At 41.6% G+C, this 17832-nt stretch overlaps 1 pseudogene; it reads right to left on the reverse strand.

Annotated features, from left to right (window-relative positions):
* The window catches only part of LOC133612796 (centrosomal protein of 290 kDa-like), a 73598-nt pseudogene extending 56896 nt beyond the window's left edge, over positions 1–16702 (reverse strand).
* Positions 16703–17832: the final 1130 nt, after the last annotated feature.

Consider the following 17832-nt stretch of genomic DNA (forward strand, 5'->3'; position numbering starts at 1 on the left):
AGTCCTCACTTCATGGATCCTACCTCTCTTTTCAACATCTTCAGGTCATCTTCTGCTGCTTCTGCTCGCAGAAACAACTACAGGAGATGGAACAAACAAAAAGGTGTTTGACCTGCTAGACCAGAGATGTCAAAGTGGTTTTCTTTGAGGGCCACATGGCAGTTATGGCTGCCATCAGAGGGCCGCTTGTAACAGTGAATAATGTATGAATTTGCCTCTGGATTTCATTATTTATTATATAAATTGTTTTAAGTAGACTGTCCATTTACAGTAAAAACTTTACATTTACAAAATTTTACTGTAAAATAGTGTTTTGTTTTGTTTTTTTTCAACATTTTACGGTAAATGGAAAAACAGTACCAACTGTTTTTTGGGTGTCCCCCGACGCAAAATGATTATTAGCATTCAGACAGGTTAAAATGTTGCTAAAACCATCACTTGCTGCTAGACTTTTGACAAGAACAAGAAAGTTTGATCATATTACGCCTATACTGGCTCACCTGCACTGGCTTCCTGTGCACTTAAGATGCGACTTTAAGGTTTTACTACTTACGTATAAAATACTACACGGTCTAGCTCCAGCCTATCTTACCGATTGTATTGTACCATATGTCCCGGCAAGAAATCTGCGTTCAAAGAACTCCGGCTTATTAGTGATTCCCAGAGCCCAAAAAAAGTCTGCGGGCTGTAGAGCGTTTTCTATTCGGGCTCCAGTACTATGGAATGCCCTCCCGGTAACAATTAGAGATGCTACCTCAGTAGAAACATTTAAGTCCCATCTCAAAACTCATTTGTATACTCTAGCCTTTGAATAGCCCCCCTTTTTTTAGACCAGTTGATCTGCCGTTTCTTTTCTTTTCTCCTCTGCTCCCCCCTATCCCTTGTGGAGGGGAAGACACACAGATCCGGTGGCCATGGATGGGGTGCTGGCTGTCCGGGGTCGGGACCCGGGGTGGACCGCTCGCCTGTATATTGGTTGGGAACATCTCTGCGCTGCTGTCCCGTCTCCGCTCGGGATGGTTTCCTGCTGACCCCACTGTGGACTGGACTCTTACTGTTATGCTGGATCCACTATGGACTGGACTCTCACAATATTATGTTAGACCCACTCGACATCCATTGCATTCGGTCTCCCTAGAGGGGGGGGGGTTACCCACATATGCGGTCCTCTCCAAGGTTTCTCATAGTCATTCACATCGACGTCCCACTGGGGTGAGTTTTTCCTTGCCCTTATGTGGGCTATACCGAGGATGTCGTTGTGGCTTGTGCAGCCCTTTGAGACACTTGTGATTTAGGGCTATATAAATAAACATTGATTGATTGATTGACTTTTCTATCAGTCACAGTGACTTTTCAAAACAAAAATATTACAGCAAAAATCATATGGGTTGATTGACATGTTTATTCTGTAAACTAACTTCATCCATCCATCCATCCATTTTCTACCGCTTATTCCCTTTGGGGTCGCGGGGGGCGCTGGAGCCTATCTCAGCTACAATCGGGCGGAAGGCGGGATACACCCTGGACAAGTCTTCAATAGTTTGAAATTATTTTGTTTTGAACATGTTATCGTTATCACAAATAAAAAGATATACTGTACACAGAAATTATTTTTGATTTGATTTATTGTTTATGTAATAAAAGATTTACTTAAAATTTTATGTTTTGTGAGTTTTTTTATGCTACGAACTGTACTTACCGGCGATGTAAACCGAAGGAGACATTTCCGTAATGAAAGCTGCAACACCCTTTTTAGATCCCATCATCACTGCAGCATTATCCGCAGCAAAGCAAACCAAATTCTGCCAAGGAATTTCGTTTGAGTCTATTTCTTCCGCGAGTATTTTGTAAATGTTTTCGCCTGTGGAAGCCGTATTGCATTCCCTCAAAGACAGAAGTACTGACAATACTTTTCCAATGTCGTCATCAAAATATGGAACACAAATGGGGTACAGTTTTACATCGTCATAACCGGTGCTGCCGTCAGTCGACATGCTAAATGGTTCCGTCTTCATGACATCGGCGATACTTTTTGAGGATTCTGTTCCAAGACACTGAATAATGTTTGATGTTTTGGTTCGACCACATCCATATTTTTTGGCGATTTTCGAGTCGGGAAACATTTTCCGAAATAACTGTCCCATGTGATCAGCCAGTGCGATTGGAAGTCCATGCTCAATTATTGCCTCCGTAAATAAAACTTTGGCATTTATCACATCCAAAGAATCTGTTTGGGCGACAAAAAACGTTGAAAGTTTTCCACTTGTATCGCTAGCAACGGCATTAGACTTGTGTTTTTTTGTCCCAACGTGGTCTTTTACATCGCTAATTCCTCCGTGTCCGATCGAAAAATCTTGTCTGCACAAGGTGCAATTCGCGTAGTTTTCACCCTTTTTGGAAGGGATAATTATTCCCGGATAGGCTTTTGAATATTCTTCACGGAATGACTGCAGTTTTCTTTTCGGTTTAAGACTCGTTTGCGATTTTTCTCCGGCTGATTCCATGATCGTTCGCTCGTTTGGAAACAATGGCAACTGGTGCCTCGTGCTTGGCAGCGGTGCTATAAATAGCCTCGCGCATGGCATTCGGAATGGCTCGATAGGAAGTTACGGGAAGCAGTGTCGATTGTCATTGTTGTTACGCGATTTCGTGAATAAAACTTAAAAAAATAAAAAATAAAAATTTAATTAATGAAAAAACGTATTTTTTATCACTGCAACCGTAACCCGGAATAGGTTGATGAAAACCGTACTAATTACGGGAAAACCGGAGTACTTGGCAGGTATGGGGTTTTACAGAAAAAGCTGGCAGCTTAGTTGCCAGAATTTTTGTGTTGAATTGACATTGGTTTTTACAACAATATATTTTTATTCTGGCAACTTAGCTGCCAGTTTTTCTACCGTAAAAACAAATGTATCGTTTTTCCATTTACAGTAATACACCGTTAAAAACAAGATTTTACAGTCAAAAACTAGCAGCAAGTCAAGTCAACAGAATTTTTACGCAAAAACAGTAGTAGTTTTTTCCAATTTACAGTGATATGCTGTAAAGACATACTTGCCAACCCTCCCGGATTTTCCGGGAGACTCCCGAAATTCAGCGCCTCTCCCGAAAACCTCCCGGGACAAATTTTCTCCCGAAATTCAGGCGGACTCAGGTCCTCATGGACCTGAGTCCAGCTAACCCACAACATAAACAGCATACCTGCCCAATAACGTTATAACTGTAGAATGATGGAGGGCGAGTTCTTGGTTTCTTATGTGGGTTTACTGTTAGGCAGTTTCATTAACGTCCTCCCAGCGCGGCAAAAACACACAACAACAGCAGTCACGTTTTTGTATACTGTAAAGCAGTTCGTCTGCCGTAAACAGCAATGTTGTGACACTCTTAAACAGGACAATACTGCCATCTAGTGCATTTGATGAAAGCACCTTTGTGCGTGCCACACATCAATGCATCATCAGAGAGGGTGTTCAGCATGGTTAGAAAAATAATGACAGAGAATAGAACAAGGATGGACAATTCAACCCTTAACTCAACAATGAGTAGATGAGTGTTATGTGTGTGTATATGTGTAAATAAATGAACACTGAAATGCAAGTATTTATTTTATATATATATATATATATATATATATATATATATATATATATATATATATATAATAAAATAAATATATATATATACATATAATAAAATACATATATATACGTATATATATAGCTAGAATTCACTGAATGTCAAGTATTTCTTATATATATATATATATATATATGAAATACTTGACTTGGTGAATTCTAGCTGTAAATATACTCCTCCCCTTTTAGTCACGCCCCCAACCACGCCCCCATCCCACCCCGACCACCCCCACCCCCACCTCCCGAAATCGGAGGTCTCAAGGTTGGCAAGTATGTGTAAAGAACAACGTACAATTTATTGTCATTTTTATGAATTTGATGGGTAGTTTGCTGTAAAGTTAAGTATTTTTATTTAGACAAAAACATGTTTGGAAAGTATGATTATATACTGTAATATTTCTTGCAATATTGGATACTATTAAAGTTTAAAGGGTATGCAATTTCAAGCAGTACATATATTTTTTTCTGTCAAAATGAAAAAAATCAATGACATTTAGTGAGAAAACATGAAGTACTTTATTGACACATATCATTGCCAGGTGTTTGCGGGGTAGATAAAATGATGTCGCGGGCCAGATTTGGCCCCCGGGCCTTGAGTTTGACACCTGTGGTTTAGAATGTAGGAAATGTTTAGGAGATGCTTTAGGATGTAAGCATGTGGACATTTTATACTTCATTATCTTACATGTCGTGTATTGGGGCCCCGCTTATAAGCTATTACATCTTCTGTGAGTTTCCATTTGACAAAGCACTGAACAAATCTTATACAAATGTATGGACTTTTATCATTGGCGTTGTTAGGCCTATTTTAGGGGGGCTCGAGCCCCCCTAAAATATTCTTAAGCCCCCCCTAAATAATTTGGAGTTATATACAGTATATATATATATTTTTTTTTTACAAATACATGCCGACATATTCATTATAAAGCGGCCCGAATATGAGTTTAAATAAATCATATAACCTGTTATTATTCACTCAGTTTCCCCTCACTTCATAGCGTAAGGCTGAGAGCCCCTTTAGTGCGTCGGTATCCAATCCATTCCACTTGTTCATATAGAAAATGCCCATATCACTCAAAATTCCATTCCGCATTTTCTCTGCGACCTTGCTTGCGGTCCTGCAGGTGTACAAAGCACATTATCTTCCTTTACAATGAGTGAAGCTGCACGAAACCTTGTGTGTGCAATTGTAAATAATTTAGTTTTTAAGTTTTGTGTTTCTTGTAGAATCTATATAAAGTAATATATTATTACTTTATTATTGTTAAAATAATGAAAAAAACATCATTAAATATATTTGTTTTATTGTATTGTTACATTAATAGCTGTTGTATTATTATAGGATGGCTTGTTAAACATTTAATAGGATTTTCAGAGGGAGGAAAAACCAAGACATTTAATATAAAATGTAAAATGAATAAATACATAAAAAGAAAAAGAAAAAAAATGGTTAAAAGCCATTGTCCCGGGGAGCATTTCATTTCGTCCTGTGCATTTTTTTTAAATAATAATAATAACAATTAATCATTTCTAAGTCTTTGTTAGCCGTTTGTGAAGTTTTGTGCTCGTCGTGCGCTACGTTCGCTCACACCCTGTGCATCTCCTGGGGGCTAAGCCCCCCTGTCCTTAAAAGCTAGTGACGCCCCTGACTTTTATCATGTTTTGTAAATGAAGAAAATCGAACTGAATTGAAGTTTGTATTGGTCTTGAAAAGCCGGAAGGTTTGGGCTTGAAAACATTACATTGTGCATCCGCATGAAGGATACTAAGAAAACTGAATGGATGGATTGGATGTGGTCGACTGACAGAAAGGTGGCGAGTCAGCAGGTGAAGCCTGACATACAGGGGGCGCAGGTGTAAATAGGACCAGACAGTACTCTGCCTGACCTACAGGGGGCGCTGGTGTAAATGCCTGGCCTACAGGGGGCGCAGGTATAAATAGGACCAGACTTCACTGCAGGTGTGGAAGTGTGTATTCATTCCTACGTTTTCTGTGGCCTTCTTGTCTCTTGTCATTTCTTTCTTCAGCTGGTGCACCATCTCCTCCTTGCGCATCAGCTCGCCTTTCAGATGCCGCAGCTCATTTCTCAGCAGGCGGTTGTCTGGGCCGCCGGCCACATTCTCACATGCACAGGACACAAACAATCAAAGCATGCAAATATCTCTCCAACACTCAATAGTCAACACGCCAATGTGCAACGATGGGTAGGGAGACTCTCGACTACTAGCAAATTCCCCTTCAAAATAAGACGACACCAAGGTCACTGGCATGCAAGGCAGCGATGGATTGTCTTATCTGGTATGGTGGTCTTTTCTGACCCACCAAATGTTCAAATGTTGGATAATCATGTTGAAAATGTCCAAACACAAAGGTTCATGAAAAAAATGTTGTTAAAATGTTGGATACACATTGGATAATCATGTGTGTTTATATATATATATATATATATATATATATATATATATATATATACACATCATCATGGAAAGAAAAAAAATGTGAAAATAATTTTTTTTAATTAAATTGTTATATGTATCCAGTGATTATACTATAAAGTTATTTTCCATTTAACTTCACCAGTTTTACATTATTTTTGATTTAAAATCGCTGAATTTTCACATTTGCCGTTCAAATACTGAGAAGAGACGGTGCGGTGAACAGCAGCCAGTTGAGGCACGTCACTCAGTTGTGCCTCAACATGGATTGCGGACTCGGCTAACTGCTGGCCTGCTGTGCAGTGAGACCGTATTGCTATATGAACTATATTATACATTTCCATAGTTTAGTTAGCTGAGGTATATAATGTACAGTGTATTTTGTCAACAACTGTATGTGTGTAAAGTATTTCTTATGCTGAGCGATCATAAAACGGCTGCAAAAGACGCACTGGCTGAGGCTCGCCTCCTGCACCCCCGCCGTAGAATGCACGGCAACCCCTGACGGGAGTGTTATATCAACTAAAGCCCACACTTAAACTTTCCACGTGCAAGATTGAATCTATTTAAAAAAGTTATTTCATAAGAAGCCAAAAAGTGCAAAAACAATAATGTTCGTGTTGGAGGAGTTGCAAATGACTGCAGGGCCACAACATTAGGTACACCTGCAGACTGCAGGTGTACCTAATTCACAACTCCTCCAACACGAACATTATTGTTTTTGCACTTTTTGGCTTCTTATCAAATAACTTTTGTAACCTATTTTCATGGGCTTTCCTCTTTGTGATGTTAAGTTCCTGTTATGCGCTGTTATACAGTATATGCCTTGAGCTCTTATTTTGAAGGCGCTAAGAGCGGAAGTGATGACACGTTGGAGTTGAGCGGAAGTTTTTGAAAGAAGGTAAATAAAGTGGTCCTCGTGTAAACTGGAGCCTCCATGTTTGTTATTTTGTAGTTTCATACAGTATAGGCGACATTTATAAACCCTCGGTTACACTTTTTTAAATAGATTCAATCTTGCACATGGAAAGTTTAAGTGAGGGCTTTAGTTGATATAACACTCTCGTTAGGGGGTGCATTAATCCAGCACAACAGCGGCTCATGGACTTATTTTATAAGTAAAAGGTAAGACCATAATGACTTCTTTTTTTAATTAAATGTGCTTTTTTGTGTGCTACAGTTTGTATGTGTAAAGTTAAAGTTAAGTTAAAGTACCAATGATTGTCACACACACACTAGGTGTAATGAAATTTGTCCACTGCATTTGACCCATCCCCTTGATCACCCCCTGGGAGGTGAGGGGAGCAGTGGGCAGCAGCGGCGCCGCGCCCGGGAATAATTTTTGGTGATTTAATAACCCCCAATTCCAACCCTTGATGCTGAGTGCCAAGCAGGGAAGAATGCTGGTATGAGCTTTTAAACATAACCCGTTAACTGCTGCCAATCAAATGGTGATTAAGATACTCTTTAGGGTTCATATGTTTGTAAATCTGACTGTGATGAAGTCAGTGCCTCACCAGCCATCAACCTCACGTCACTGATATATAGATACAGTGGGGCAAAAAAGTATTTAGTCAGCCACCGATTGTGCAAGTTCTCCCACTTAAAATGAAGACAGAGGTCTGTAATTTTCATCATATGTACACTTCAACTGTGAGAGACAGAATGTGAAAAAGAAATCCAGGAATTCACATTGTAGGAATTTTAAAGAATTTATTTGTAAATTATGGTGGAAAATAAGTATTTGGTTACTTCAAACAAGGAAGATCTCTGGCTCTCACAGACCTGTAACTTCTTCTTTAAGAAGCTCTTCTGTCCTCCACTCGTTACCTGTATTAATGGCACCTGTTTGAACTTGTTATCTGTATAAAAGACACCTGTCCACAGCCTCAAACAGTCAGACTCCAAACTCCACTATGGCCAAGACCAAAGAGCTGTCGAAGGACACCAGGAAAATAATTGTAGACCTGCACCAGACTGTGAAGAGTGAATCTACAATAGGCAAGCAGCTTGGTGTGAGAAAATCAACTGTGGGAGCAATTATCAGAAAATGGAAGACATACAAGACCACTGATAGTCTCCCTGGATCGTGGGGTCAAAATGATCATGAGAACAGTGAGCAAAAATCCCAGAACCACACGGGGGGACCTGGTGAATGACCAGCACAGAGCTGGGACCAAAGTAACAAAGGTTACCATCAGTAACACACTACACCGACAGGGAATCAAATCCTGCAGTGCCAGACGTGTCCCCCTGCTTTAGCCAGTGCATGTCCAGGCCCGTCTGAAGTTTGCCAGAGAGCACATGGACGATACAGCAGAGGATTGGGAGAATGTCATGTGGTCAGATGAAACCAAAATAGAACTTTTTGGTATAAACTCAACTTGTCGTGTTTGGAGGAAGAAGAATACTGAGTTGCATCCCAAGAACACCATACCTACTGTGAAGCATGGGGGTGGAAACATCATGCTTTGGGGCTGTTTTTCTGCTAAGGGGACAGGCAGACTGATCCGTGTTAAGGAAAGAATGAATGGGGCCATGTATCGAGAGATTTTGAGCCACAACCTCCTTCCATCAGTGAGAGCTTTGAAGATGAAACGTGGCTGGGTCTTCCAGCATGACAATGATCCCAAACACAACGCCCGGGCAACGAAGGAGTGGCTCCGTAAGAAGCATTTGAAAGTCCTGGAGTGGCCTAGCCAGTCTCCAGACCTCAACCCCATAGAAAATCTGTGGAGGGAGTTGAAAGTCCGCGTTGCTCGGCGACAGCCCCAAAACATCACTGCTCTCGAGAAGATCTGCATGGAGGAATGGGCCAAAATACCAGCTGCTGTGTGTGCAAACCTGGTAAAGACCCATAGTAATCGTTTGACCTCTGTTATTGCCAACAGGAGGTTATCTTACAAGGTATTGAGTTGAATTTTTGTTATTGACCAAATACTTATTTTCCACCATAATTTACAAATAAATTCTTTAAAAATCCTACAATGTGAATTCCTGGATTTTTTTTTCACATTCTGTCTCTCACAGTTAAAGTGTACCTATGATGAAAATGACAGACATTTGTCATCATTTTAAGTGGGAGAACTTGCACAATCGGTGGCTGACTAAATACTTGTTTGCCCCACTGTATATATAATGCTAATGTCATGGATGTTTGTATGGTACTGGAACATACAGAGGTTCCTCACGCAGTATTTTGGTGAGCTCTGCAAAAAAAAAAAACCAGATACCTCCAGTTCTTCCTCCAGTCTCGACACCTTGGCAAGAATTTTAGTTTCTAAAGCACAGACATCAGAAGAAAAAAATGTGAGATGCATCTTTTTGGGAAAAGTACAAAAGTACGAGGCAACAACACCAACCATTCTTTTCCTGCTCTTCCACTAGTTCTTCAGCAAGAGAAGCTTCTTGATGTTTCATCTGGCAGAAGAGGAAGACAACAATAACACTGTTGGTATTACCAGATTTCCCCAAATATGTATTTTTCATGCATCCATGTCCGGCTGCATTGTGATGATTGCAAATATATAAAATGTACATAACGTGTTATGTTGTTATCTGGGATTGTTGCTTTGCTCTAGAAGAGTTTCTTTCCACGTCAAGGACGTTCAGTCACAGCAGGGGGTCGCCTGAGCACTAAATACATCTAATCCATTATTATTGTAATTATGAGTAGAAGAGTGATGAGCATCTCTTGTTCAGGACTTGTCCTCAGACCAGAATTTGCACATTTGTATTCAATTATCAAATAATCTGTTTCAGCTGAGGACTTCTTAGGCCATGTCTTGTCTACACTAAGCCAGATAACTCCTTAAACCAATAACTATTTAGCCTAAGCCCCGTGTCAGCCACACTAACCCATCGTTTAAGGTTCCCCTCCTAGGATCATTTTTTACACGGGTAAGTGCGCCGTGTATTTCTTGAATCTCCGGCTCTTAGCTCTGTATGGACTCATTGATCGTTTACAAACCGAGTTCGGAGAGGAAGTGACGCCAGAAAGACCGCGGCCCACACAGGAAGTGACGTCAGAAAGAACGCGCCACAGCCAGCTTCATAACAACCGCGTTTTTCCTTCTTCTACATGTACAGATGCTTGTGGAAATCACACATGAATACCTTAAAGGGGAACATTATCACCAGACCTATGTAAGCGTCAATATGACCTTATACCTTGATGTTGCAGAAAAAAAGACCATATATTTTTTTAACCGATTTTCGAACTCTAAATGGGTGAATTTTGGCGAATTAAACGCCTTTCTAATATTCGCTCTCGGAGCGATGACGTCACAACGTGGCGTCACATCGGGAAGCAATCAGTCATTTTCTCAAACACCGAGTCAAATCAGCTCTGTTATTTTCCGTTTTTTCGACTGTTTTCCGTACCTTGGAGACATCATGCCTCGTCGGTGTGTTGTCGGAGGGTGTAACAACACGAACAGGGACGGATTCAAGTTGCACCAGTGGCCCAAAGATGCGAAAGTGGCAAGAAATTGGACGTTTGTTCCGCACACTTTACCGACGAAAGCTATGCTACGACAGAGATGGCAAGAATGTGTGCATATCCTGCGACACTCAAAGCAGATGCATTTCCAACGATAAAGTCAAAGAAATCTGCCGCCAGACCCCCATTGAATCTGCCGGAGTGTGTGAGCAATTCAGGGACAAAGGTCCTCGGAAGCACGGCAAGCAATGGCGGCAGTTTGTTCCCGCAGACGAGCGAGCTAAACCCCCTGGATGTCTTGGCTCACACCGTCCCTTATGCCACCGAAGATGATCAAGAGAAGAATATCGACCCTAGCTTCCCTGGCCTGCTGACATGAGGGTATGTCTACAGAATATATTAATTGATGAAAATTGGGCTGTTTGCACTCTCAAAGTGCATGTTGTTGCCAAATGTATTTCATATGCTGTAAACCTAGTTCATAGTTGTTAGTTTCCTTTAATGCCAAACAAACACATACCAATCGTTGGTTAGAAGGCGATCGCCGAATTCGTCCTCGCTTTCTCCCGTGTCGCTGGCTGTCGTGTCGTTTTCGTCGGTTTCGCTTGCATACGGTTCAAACCGATATGGCTCAATAGCTTCAGTTTCTTCTTCAATTTCGTTTTCGCTACCTGCCTCCACACTACAACCATCCGTTTCAATACATTCGTAATCTGTTGAATCGCTTAAGCCGCTGAAATCCGAGTCTGAATCCGAGCTAATGTCGCTATAGCTTGCTGTTCTTTCCGCCATGTTTGTTTGTGTTGGCTTCACTATGTGACGTCACAGGAAAATGGACGGGTGTATATAACGATGGTTAAAATCAGGCACTTTGAAGCTTTTTTTAGGGATATTGCGTGATGGGTAAAATTTTGAAAAAAACTTCGGAAAATAAAATAAGCCACTGGGAACTGATTTTTAATGGTTTTAACCCTTCTGAAATTGTGATAATGTTCCCCTTTAAGAGAAGGAAACTGCAGCTATTTGGGATACAACACTTCTCAGACGGCAGCATGGCAATGTTGAGTTTTGGATAAGGCCTGGAAGAATGGCAGCCTGGTAAGATATGTTTGTCAACGAGTGTTTTGTGCCAGAGGAACGGCGAGAGGACTTTTGACTTTGTCCATTTGTCGAAGGAGAGACACGGAGAATTGTTAGAATAATTATGTGTAAGTTATCACACAACTCTTATGCTTAAAGGCCGTTGCTATAGTTATTGTCAATTGTGCTGAAGTTGTACTTTTCTATCTGTGCAAAAGGATAACTTGCAAATCCAAGATTGCGAGTCGTCTCGTATCAGTGTTTGTGTCCAGCAGATCAAGTACCGTGACGCAGACAAAGCAGAGACAGGGCGATATCACGAGTGTCCGCACATTTGCATTACTGAATAATCATATATATATATCTGTAACTAAGAGTACGGCCCAAAACGTCTCTCCTCATTGAGCTAAATTGAACTCTGTCTCTGCATATTCCTTGCTTCTTGTCTGTTTAATAGATGTCATCAGTGTTTGAACCTGACAAGATTGCGTGGTCCTGTGAATGTGATAAAGGTAACGCATACCGTACTTGCCAACACTCCCGGATTTTCCGGGAGACTCCTGAAATTCAGCGCCTCTCCCGAAAACCTCCCGGGACAAATTTTCTCCCGAAATTCAGGCGGACCTGAGTGACGTGTCGACAGCCGGTTTTCACGTCCGCTTTCCCACAATATAAACAGCGTGCCTGCCCAATCACGTTATAACTGTAGAATGATGGAGGGCGAGTTCTTGGTTTCTTATGTGGGTTTATTGTTAGGCAGTTTCATTAACGTCCTCCCAGCGCGGCAACAACACACAACTACAGCAGTCATGTTTTTGTCTACCGTAAAGCAGTTCGTCTGCCGTAAACAGCAATGTTGTGACACTCTTAAACAGGACAATACTGCCATCTACTGTACATGCATATGTGACATTAACAACTAAGGCTTTTAGAGAGTGCAGTGCACAACTGCGCACACAACAAGGAGACGAAGCAGAATGCATCATCAGAAAGGGTGTTCAGCATGGTTAGAAAAATAGTGACAGAGAATAGAACAAGGATGGACAATTCAACCCTTAACTCAACAATGAGTAGATGAGTGTTATGTGTGTGTATGTGTAAATAAATGAACACTGAAATTCAAGTATTTCTCTTATTTATATATATATATATATATATATATATATATATATATATATATAAATAAGTGCGAAAATACGGTGTATATATATATATAAATATATATATATATACACCGTATTTTCCGCACTATTAGCCGCACCTAAAAACCACAAATTTACTCAAAAGCTGACAGTGCGGCTTTTAACCCGGTGCGCTTTATATATGGATTAATATTAAGATTCATTTTCATAAAGTTCGGTCTCGCAACTACGGTAAACAGCCGCCATCTTTTTTCCCCGTAGAAGAGGAAGTGCTTCTTCTTCTACGCAAGCAACCGCCAAGGTAAGCACCCGCCCCCATAGAACAGGAAGCGCTTCTTCTTCTACTGTAAGCAACCACCCGCCCGCGTAGAAGAAGAAAAAGCGCGCGGATATTACCGTACGTTTCATTTCCTTTGTGTGTTTAAATCTGTAAAGACCACAAAATGGCTCCTACTAAGCGACAGGGATCCGGTTCATGAAAAGACGCAATCTCTCCATCCGCACACGGATTACTATTTCACAGCAACTGCCTAAAGACTTTCAAGAAAAGCTGGCTACTTTCCGTGCATATTGTAAAAACAAGATAGCTGAAAAAAAGATCCGGCCAGAGAACATTATCAACATGGACGAGGTTCCACTGACTTTTGATATTCCTGTGAACCGCACTGTGGATACAACGGGAGCACGTACGGTGAATATTCGCACCACAGGGAATGAGAAGTCATCCTTCACTGTGGTTCTAGCTTGCCATGCTAATGGCCAGAAACTTCCACCCATGGTGATATTCAAAAGGAAGACCTTGCCAAAAGAGACCTTTCCAGCCGGCGTCATCATAAAAGCTAACTCGAAGGGATGGATGAAGAAAAGATGAGCGAGTGGTTAAGGTAAGTTTAAGTTTACGCGAAGAGGCCGGGTGGCTTTTTTCACGCAGCTCCGTCCATGTTGATATACGACTCCATGCGCGCCCACATCACGCTGGTTTTAATATATTATTAAAGTTTGACTGACCTATTTGACTGTTTTTTTGACATTCCTTTAGCGCAGTCAGATGCGGCTTACAACACGGGGCGGCTTATAGGTGGACAAAGTTTTGAAATATGCCGTTCATTGAAGGCGCGGCTTATAACCCAGGGCGCCTTATGGTGCGGAAAATACGGTATATGAAATACTTGACTTCTAGCTGTAAATATACTCCTCCCCTCTTAACCACGCCCCCCCCCACCTCCCGAAATCGGAGGTCTCAAGGTTGGCAAGTATGAGGTAACGTCTACTTTGTATTACCTGGCCGACGAGGGAAGACTACGGAAAACAGCAAATGCTTTTGGACTGGCAAAGCAGACTGTACCAGTTATTTTCCGCCATGTATGTCGAGCGATTACTCAACGTCTAGGTCCAGAGTCTATAAAGTCACCAAAAACGAATGGACGATGAAGGTGAAGGCCAGAGTGAGGAGTGTCCTGACCAGATATCTAGATCCCTAGATTGATTGTTGTCAAATGTTCTTTATCACATTGTTTACTCCCACACGTCCATTAAAGATGTGATTAATTTTTGATGTCTCAGGTGTGATTCACTACAATAAGGCCCCACAGCACACTGGATTCCAGTTAATTGAAATAGCGGCGGACGGAGGGGGGAGGGGGTCTTAAACGATGGCATTGTGTGTGTGTGGACAGGGATAAGGTTAGGTGGGATATACCCTGTATAACCTTAGCCGGCTTAGTGTAGAAGCAGCCTGAGACACACTGGATCTTCTTCTTCTTACTGATGGAATGTACAAACCCCGTTTCCATATGAGTTGGGAAATTGTGTTAGATGTAAATATAAACGGAATACAATGATTTGCAAATCCTTTTCAACCCATATTCAGTTGAATATGCTACAAAGACAACATATTTGATGTTCAAACTGATTAACCTTTTTTTTTTGTTGCAAATAATCATTAACTTTAGAATTTGATGCCAGCAACACGTGACAAAGAAGTTGGGAAAGGTGGCAATAAATACTGATAAAGTTGAGGAATGCTCATCAAACACTTATTTGGAACATCCCACAGGTGAACAGGCAAATCGGGAACAGGTGGGTGCCATGATTGGGTATAAAAGTAGATTCCATGAAATACTCAGTCATTCACAAACAAGGATGGGGCGAGGGTCACCACTTTGTCAACAAATGCGTGAGCAAATTGTTGAACAGTTTAAGAAAAACCTTTCTCAACCAGCTATGGCAAGGAATTTAGAGATTTCACCATCTACGGTCCGTAATATCATCAAAGGGTTCAGAGAATCTGGAGAAATCACTGCACGTAAGCAGCTAAGCCCGTGACCTTCGATCCCTCAGGCTGTACTGCATCAACAAACGACATCAGTGTGTAAAGGATATCACCACATGGGCTCAGGAACACTTCAGAAACTCACTGTCAGTAACTACAGTTGGTCGCTACATCTGTAAGTGCAAGTTAAAACTCCTATGCAAGGCGAAAGCCGTTTATCAACAACACCCAGAAACGCCGTCGGCTTCGCTGGGCCTGAGCTCATCTAAGATGGACTGATACAAAGTGTAAAAGTGTTCTGTGGTCTGACGAGTCCACATTTCAAATTGTTTTTGGAAACTATGGACGTCGTGTCCTCCGGACCAAAGAGGAAAAGAACCATCCGGATTGTTAAATTGAAAAGCCAGCATGTGTGATGGTATGGGGGTGCATTAGTGCCCAAGACATGGGTAACTTACACATCTGTGAAGGCGCCATTAATGCTGAAAGGTACATACAGCTTTTGGAGCAACATATGTTGCCATCCAAGCAACTTATTTCAGCAAGACAATGCCAAGCCAGGTGTTACATCAACGTGGCTTCATAGTAAAAGAGTGCGGGTACTAGACTGGCCTGCCTGTAGTCCAGACCTGTCTCCCATTGAAAATGTGTGGCGCATTATGAAGCCTAAAATACCACAACGGAGACCCCCGGACTGTTGAACAACTTAAACTGTACATCAAGCAAGAATGGGAAAGAATTCCACCTGAGAAGCTTCAAAAATGTGTCTCCTCAGTTCCCAAACGTTTACTGAGTGTTGTTAAAAGGAAAGGCCATGTAACACAGTGGTGAACATGCCCTTTCCCAACTACTTTGGCATGTGTTGCAGCCATGAAATTCTAAGTTAATTATTATTTGCAAAAAAAAAAAAAAAAGTTTATGAGTCTGAACATCAAATATCTTGTCTTTGTAGTGCATTCAACTGAATATGGGTTGAAAAGGATTTGCAAATCATTGTATTCCGTTTATATTTACATCTAACACAATTTCCCAACTCATATGGAAACGGGGTTTGTATTAGCATGTGGAGGCTGGAGAAGTCAGACACTTGACAGATCACTCTGACTGTGCAGCTCTTCCACTTCTCTATTTGAGTGGAAATGAACGAGCGAAGGTGTTGCCAGATGGATAATAGGAATAATAATGGATTAGATATGGGAGAGAATTAACTGCAAGACCTTGAGCAGGGCCTGGAAGACTTGCAGTACGTGGACAACGTCCTCCTGATCTTGGTGCTCCACCTCCCATTCTTCTGCCTGCAACACATCCACATGCAACATGAAGGCCAAACAAGGACACGTCTTTGTCTTGGGATCATTTCAGCGCGTGGACATAAATATTTCAGTAAAACATGCCATCGACTTGTTGCCAGCGATCCGACTGATGTGGACTTAGTGCAGGCTGGGAGGAGCTGAGAGTGTTTTCCGCCAACATCTTTAAAAGGAGAAAAGTCAGCGCTCTCATGTTTGCGAGTCCAAGTCGTACCGAGACTTGGGTTGCAAGCGCAAACATGTGAGACTTGGGGACGCTTACCAAAGTGAGAAGCTCGATGACACCGTCGATTTCATCCTTGTAACGTTCGTGGAGGGTCGCTGGGTCGATGCTCTTTAGGTCATCCCATTCAAGAGCGGCAGGCATGTTGACCCCTGCAATCTCCAAAGTGGACAATGAAATCTAAATAATCGTGACGTAGGACATGACAAGTCCCTCTGTTTTTGTGCCTTGGTCTTTGTGACATCATGGAGGCAAAGTTAGCCGATGATGTTGAAGACGAGTCATCCTCCTTCCAGTTCACAAGGAGCACAGCGTTTGTTTCAACTTACATCCATCCATCTATTTTCTACTGCTTGTCCCTTTCGGGGTCGCGGGAGGTGCTGGAGCCTATCCCAGCTGCATTCGGGTGGAAGGCGGGGTACACCCTGGACAAGTCGCCACCTCAACTTGACTTTTTGTATTCAAATTCATTCAAAGACTTATCAGACTTTCATATAACGTTGATCAGAGGGCGCCAACTAAATCATGGCATTAGGGTTGTACGGTATACCGGTACTAGTATAGTAGCGCGGTACTAATAAATCAAAAATGGTACTATACTCTGTTTGAAAAGTACCGGTTCGCTATATTTTTTTTAACAGGCGTGACGGCGCGTCTTCACGTCGTGACATTGCTGGTTTTACGAGCAGAGGAGCATGTTCGACGGCGCACACACACAGAGTACTTACAAGCAGACACAGTGTGTAGACAGAAAAGGGAGAACGGACGCATTTTGGCCTAAAAACTGACGATAAAGGGTGAAGTTATAAGACTGAAACACCCTCAGGAAGAGGTGCTTTAAGACATCGCTAGCTAGTTAGCGGCTAAGTCCATCTAAATCACTAATCCTGGCCTCCATGGCGACAAATAAAGTGAGTTTTTTACAAGTACCATTATCACTGCAGGACGGGGAATAGCTAAACATGCTTCACTACACACCGTAGGAGGATACAATAGCTCACCAGCCTCACAATGTAAACAAACGCCATGGGTGGATCTACACCTGACATCCACTGTAATGATACCAAGTACAAGAGTATCTAGTCGATACTACTATGAATACATCAATATTTTTTATCGTCACAAAATATTTGTTTCTTTTTTTTAAATTCATACTATGTTTATAAACTCAGACCAATGTATGATCCTGTAACTACTTGGTATCGGATCAATACCTAAATGTGTGGTATCATCCAAAACTAATGTAAAGTATCAAACAAGAGAAGAATAAGTGATTATTACATTTTAACA

The sequence above is a fragment of the Nerophis lumbriciformis genome, linkage group LG10, assembly GCF_033978685.3.
Source record: "Nerophis lumbriciformis linkage group LG10, RoL_Nlum_v2.1, whole genome shotgun sequence".
NCBI classification, from domain to species: Eukaryota; Metazoa; Chordata; class Actinopteri; order Syngnathiformes; family Syngnathidae; genus Nerophis; species Nerophis lumbriciformis.